The sequence below is a fragment of the Camarhynchus parvulus genome, chromosome 2 (assembly GCF_901933205.1).
Source record: "Camarhynchus parvulus chromosome 2, STF_HiC, whole genome shotgun sequence".
NCBI lineage: Eukaryota > Metazoa > Chordata > Aves > Passeriformes > Thraupidae > Camarhynchus > Camarhynchus parvulus.
In genome coordinates, this window is record NC_044572.1 from 117,224,094 (window position 1) to 117,231,140 (window position 7,047).

Genomic DNA, 7,047 nt, shown 5'->3' on the forward strand with positions numbered 1-7,047 from the left:
GAGCCTGCAGGATTGCTGCTTGGGATTTATAGTAGGTACAGTAGCTGGTCCATCCCCTCATTTGCCTTGCCTCTTTCCATACCAGTGCTGATTTTCTCAGCAGTTAAAAAGAGAATAAAGCAAAAAATATGTACTTAACATGCCTAAATCTTCAAAAACTCTCACCATCATCCTGTGTGAATAAACTTGGAAGAAACTACATGTAGGTTAGGCTGTATGATCATTCCTGTTGCACTGTCTTGTGCCATGGCTGTCATCTTCTGTCTTGTGGTTGGCTTTCCATCTCCCTGAGACCTGAAAAAATGGATGAGAAGAGCAATAGTTAAGGGACACAGCCAAGCTCTGTCTAGGTCCTTTCCATAACCCCTCAGTAAATCTGCTTAGGCATCACTGTGCTGCAGGACACATGCAGTGTGCTGGGATTCCACAGCTCCAACCAAATAAATCCATTGCCACATTAAAGGTCTCTGTGCAGAGGACCTAAAGGTAGGGTCTCCATTTTTCCTCAAACCATCCCTGTGTGCATCCTAAATAAAAATGAAGTTGATTTAACTCCAAGCACCAGCTAGTGAATGCAGGAAGTGATGCCACCATTTTCCTGATGTCTCCAGCAGCCCTGGCTCACACAGCGTTGCACAAGTTGCTTGTCTGCTGCAGTGTCAGTCCTGAGCAGTGAGGAGAGGGTCTCCCACACCTAGCCATCTCTGCTAATCCTGCCTGGAGATCTGAGTTAATCCTTGACACACCACCTGGCCACCTGTAGGAGAAGAGATTCCCTAAACAATGGTGTTGTGAGACTGTCAGTGACCAAATTTGCAGAGGTCTCAGCTCTCTTTGCACATGCCTATTTTTCAGCCCTTCTGTTTACCTGTAGTGTATGTATGAGAAATCACATAGGGTCTGTGGGTCAAAAAATGCTTGGTGCAGAATTTTTAAGTGTAGTGGTCCATGAGAATAAGCAGAAGCTTCTGCTGTTTGCTCTGGATTTCTCAAAGCAAGTGAGACCGAAAAAAAAAAACTCCACACCTGGGTTATCATTAGGAAGGCTACAGTTCCCTCAGATGCAACATTTCTGAATGCAGTTTTATACTTGGCCAGTTCTAGTCTTCCATTAACCCACTAAAATGTCATTCAGTTTCTTTTTTGCCCCATAGTACTGAAACAGCTGCCACAAGTGAGTGGGTAGAAAATGTTGTCCAGCCAAAAACAAAGAGGAAGAACCATTTGACACAGCTCAATAGAATGTTAATCAGGTTCTTAAGTTAACTGCTTTCCTAGTAATACGGAGGAAGATGAAAAAATACTTTCAGACTTTGGTTTCTATTGAAAAATCACATGTACCGCATTTTCAGAGAACTCTTAAGTACAACAAATGGCAGCAGATATTTTCCTTATTTCTCTGAACATGGGAACTAACGGGGAAAATTAATTTACATCCATGTGGTGGCATAGTTAAGTGAAGGCAGAGGAAATGAGACTTGTGTCCTCTGGAGATAATTCACGTGTTAATTTGTGTCACCCTGTAGAGCCACACAGCTTGGTTCCTCAGCCACAAACACGGGCAGCACATTCACCACCAAGGTCAACTGAGCAGCAAAGGAATATTGGGTGTGCTGACACTGTAGTCTGAGCTCCCATTAAATGTTTAATTTAATCTAATATTGCTTCATCATGAAATATATATCTCATAGCCCAGAATGGTTTCTTGAAGGGGAACCTTTCCTCTGTGTTCCCTGACTTGCAGTGACTTCGACCTACTTTAACAGTGCACTTGTGCTTTTTCTGGGTGTTTGACCATAGAGCCTTAAATTAGCAAGTTGACATTGAAATGCTGATTTACACCTGCAGTCAAATGGATAACACATGTTAAAGGCTGATTGTCAGCAGCTCCAATATGCCATGGCTTCATTCTCTGGCATTGTTTCTTCCTTTTATGGGATTTAAGGACAACATTGTGTGGCATTGTTGTTATGGCTATGGACACAGCTGTGGGGGGCTGACACTGTGTATGGTCTTTGTCATTTATCTAAAAGCTGACATCACTTTCAGAAAATGACTGTGAAAATTTGGATGTTTAAGTGTTGCTGTATGTTTTAAGACAGCATTGGGAATAAAAAAGCCTTTTTGCTGGCCTTTAAAAAAAGCCAACAGCCAGCATTGAATAACTTGCTCTTCTGACCTTTTCACCTTAAGGAAGATTAATGGTGGTTTAGATAAGAACAACCCCCCTGATCAGGGTCTGAATGCTTTGAGGATTCAGACAGACAAAGAAAGTAATTTCACTCCTAGGTCACCAGCACAGACCTATGGTGTCTCACCAGTGGCCACTGGATGATTGCTCAGTAGTTCATGTGCAGCAGTCGGTGGTCATAATCCATTTTCCAGTGGCCAAGTTCCTGCCTTGTGAAAGCTGTCACTGTGTGCTTATCCAAGCAGCGAAAAATGGGAATTAATATCAACAGCCTGCATTTCATTTGCCTTGCACTGCTAAAATCTCAGAGCCTCTGTGTTTCAGGGAATCAGGCTCTCTCCAGGAGGGGGTGAAGCTGTGCTGGTGCTGTCCTGTGAGTGGTGGCACCTCCATGTTCCCTTCTGGAGGGCTGCAGCCTCTGGAGCACATAGGTCTCATTCAGGCACACTCACAGTGTCACCACTTGCATTTAGGACATCCTGGAATGTCACGTCCCACAGCTTTCCTGTAGTCATCTCCCAGGTTTAGTTCTTGGTCTGGTGAAGCTAATGCACTTCACACCTACTGTACTTGTATTTTAAATGGAAGATCTGAGGTTAGGACTCCTCAGTTAGTAAAACTGAGCAGAAAGCTGGCAGGCAGTTCTGATTGTAAAGTAACTCTTTGTGACTTCTCATGTCAGAAATTATAATGTCACCAACCCTAAAGCCTAATTCAGGGGCCTACCCAGCAGAGCCGAGCTAAAAACACCAAGGTGCCCAACAAAGGCAGCAGAGGGTTGGCTGACAGGCACTAAAGGTCTGAGTATGTCCTTCAGCAGGCACATCAGCATGCACACAGCAAGGCAGGCTTTGGGAAAAACTGGCAGACATGTGAGTACAGTTGTTCACAGCTGAGATGTTGAGCCTGAGTACATAACGTGGTTACACATTGCAGAGAGAAAAAGCTGGAGTGCTAGGATGTAGGAGTCTAGGAGTCGAGAGGATCAGACTTCAGGGGGACGTCTAAGACAAGAATATGCATTTTAAAAATGTTGTAAAAACCTGAAGGATGAGGAATCTAGACTTGTGTAGTTATTAGGTGCCACATCCATAGCAAGGCCCACAAAAACTCTTTCCTGTTCCCTTTTGGGTTTTTTTTCTCCCGGGGTTAGCTCTGTACAGTACTTTCCTAGTAGTGGACAGAGCAAATGAACAGATTACAGGTAAAACTGAAGTAATAAAGGGAAGTGCTTAAGTGTAAAGGCTAACAGGATAAAGGAAAAGGACATGTAAAGATCATGAGTTCTGCGAAAATCAGAGATCTCAGAGGCTGCTGCGTGACTTTAAAAGTACTGACCTCTCTGTAGCTTATAAGCTTGAAAATCCTCTCCTATGTATTTGCAGCATTAATTCCTCTTGTTATCTGAGGTGATCTACTTTAATCAGATTCCTACAAACAAGTCAAGTGCTTACAGCAGAAGATCTTTGACACCCATACTGGCAGCGTCAGCGGAGAGGACAAAGACCAAACCAGCAGGGAGATCAGATCAGTTGCCTCATCTCAGCAAAAACTGTTTCAGGATAATTGGCATCAGAGTTCCCCCCCTCCAGGCTCTTACCTGTGTGCTCTATGGTCATTTGATGTACTGGTTGCACAAAAGATACCTCAGAATAATCACATATCAAAGGCACAGCAATTCTGAAGCCTGCTCTGTCACAGAGCCAACTCCTATGCTACCCTACTTCTTCACTCAGATAACTTGAGTCTGGATCAAAAAGGGACTCATAAATCTGATCTGCTTTTGAGCCTTTAGTGCAGCTTCTACTTCCTATTTTCTAAGTTGCTAGTTCTATGGTCTCTAGCCCAAATAACTATGGTCCTTGTTTTAAATTTAATCTCATTTTCACACAGAGCTTAAGCCAGAGGAGGCAATGCCATCTGATACCCTCCAAAGACCTTTCATCCCCACTGGAGCACATGTATTGCATGTGGCAAAAGGAGCTTGATGGCTGTGTGAGGACACACGAGATATGTAAGATGACAGTTCAGGTTGCCTTACTCTTTAGACTTATCCATTGGAGAAATCCTGAGTATTTTGTGCCTGGTTACCCAACAGCAGATTTTACTGCATATGGTGCAAGACACAGAATGCAGTTGCAGCAAGAGGGCTACTACTGCCTAAATCCAGGAACCACAGAACAAGCTTTGATTAATGTGCTTGTCTAGCAGGAGCCAATAGTCAAGATAATCTTTAAATGTTTTAAAGGAAAAAATTGGGAGTGAAAGAACCCTATCTAAAAATCATTGTGGCTTATCAAGGGAATAAAGACCTCACTAATCAATTGGCTTGAAAAATTAATAAATCCAGGACAAATGTAGTTCCAGATTAGCATCTTAATGAGCTATTGTTGTCACAGCCTGGTTTGGACATATCGCTCCTTTGTTGACATTTTTAATGCTTTCTGTGGATTACCAGTACATGACCAGTATATGAAAGCTTGTTAAGCCTCCACGTGCTCAACCTGGCCCTAGCTTTAATACTGGCTTAGTGCAATCCCTGCTGCTGGCACAAGCTCTGTGGGACTGGAACCTTGTGGTGCTGGGCATTGTGTTTCTACCTAATCATCATATGGACCTACTCAAGTGTATTTCACAAGCTTAGGTCAAATTTGTGAATGCCCAGTTATCTATATGTAACTTTTACAAGAGAAGCCAACCAGGTTGGGGGTTTTTTTCCCCTTTTTTTGTCTTTCTCTTCTTTTTTTCATCATTCTGCAATATCTTTCTGTAACTAGTGGGGGGATGCTTTCAGCCTGGCTTCCAGGTCTGGCTGGTATTTCCTTTCCTGATTAGCAGAGAAACTTGTGCACTCATCTTTTCAAACTGCAGAGCTCTTGCATCTCTCTCTCCTGGTTCCCTGTAGAGAATTTAAAATTCAAAATGTTTTTGAATGCCTCAATCTTATTCCCATTAAGGAAAAATTTGTTACAGCAGCTCCTAGACAGATGCAAATTCACATGTTATGTTTGAAAATTCACCTTTAAGCCGTGCAGTGCTACTTCAATTTTGAACTAGTTTTGCTGTCTGCTACAAGTGTGAGGTGAAGTTACTGATAGTGTGTGTGTCTGTCTATTCCTTTCATTCAGAGAAAAACAACAGATTATGTATGAGAAACTCACTGTATAGTTTGCTTTTTTGGCTGGTTTTCCTTTTCAGTTATTTGCAGCTGTAATTCTGTGGCCCTAAACCAAAACAAAGCGATTTTCCTTCCACAAAAAAGGCTGCTGGCATTGCATCATGCAGAAGTGGTTTAGAGTAGATGCCTGCAGTATGCATGTGCAGTTTTATCCCATCTTATTTTTAAATGGTTATCTGTGCATCCCTCTGGTTCACAATCCTATTCCAAAAATACCTGCGGTTTATCCTTATCATATTGCCCAGCTAACAGTAAGAAATAGGCTCAAGTGGCTCAGTACAGAGTAGATTTACCTCTTATGCAACAAGGTACAAGATCCAGGGAGAAGCCAGAGACCTGCCTTGGGATCTGCCTTGTCCTCTGTGGGCCAGGGAATCCCTTGGCAATACCCCTTGCACATGTTGAGAGTATCAGGTTGCTTCCCTGGAAGAAATCTGCACTGAAAAGTGATTCCTTTGTTCACAGAGGCCAGGATAAATAAGGTCTAGACGTTTCTGATTCTCATCTTAAATAACTGAAAGTTTTAATTACAGTTTTTGTGACCATATTTTGAAAATTGGATTCCTTTCAAGTTTACCAGCTCTGGCATACTTGGTAAACAGGACAAGCATCTACATTTGTTTCTTCAAAATACATCCTAACAAATTCAAGCTTTGGAAAAAGCACCCTTGCCAACTCCCCAGAGGGACATCTCACCAGTTTACTGGATTTTTCTGCCATTTTTACAAGGTTTGCTGAGTCTTCTGCTATTTTGAAGGATTTTTTTTCTTTCAGCCTCAGCAAGCATTCTTTCTTCTCTTCCTTTCCCTCCTTTCTACCTCAATTCCCAAGAATCAAATACTTTCCCTGTCCCAGACCTGCAGATAAGGTTAGATGTGTGTTTTGTCAGACAGCATGTGCAGGTTCTTGTGTCTGGAGTTCTCCTCCTCTTTCTCCATCTCCTCTTCCTTCTGAGTTGTCCTGTTCACCTTTGGTAACTTTGTTCTGACACCAGGAAATGTTTTCATCCTTTACAATCAACACTGAGAGTGGGTATTTGGCAAACTGCTGTATCACAGCCCACAGGGAGGAATTTGGATTTAACACATTCACTTGGGAGTCTTAGGTCAAAGATTTATCCCAGGCCAAAAACTTCTTAGGGTCTTCTCATGGCTGCAGTGGCACTAAGTTAATAGCTTATTCCTCACTTTAGTAGAGAAGAAGAAATTTGAGCCTGGTCTCCAGACATTTTATGGAGGTTGGGGGACAAAAAAAAAAAAAAAGCTTCACAGACTCAAAAACTGTTTGGTTTTCTCCTCCCACCACAGACTGGACTCCTGCTAGGTGAGTAGGGAGCTGGAAGGAGATACCATGTGAGATTGTCTGATGTTGCTCTGCAGTTCCTGGGTTGGACATTGTGGAGAGCTTCTCCTCCAAGTCTAAAATTACTGCCTACACTTCTTTATCAGGTAGCATGCAGTAGAGCTTTTGCACTACACTTCCTGCAGATATAATTACACTTATTTCATAGCTAATCCCAGCATTGGACATTTGCCCAAAATATCTCCCACAGAGGTGGAAAAAAGTAGCCCAATATGTGCAGGTATTCTCTTGAAGCCACATTAAGATTTCATGCAAAACCCTGAGCATTCATAGTGCTCAACTACACTGCAAGATCTGGACAAAATGAAGAAGCAAA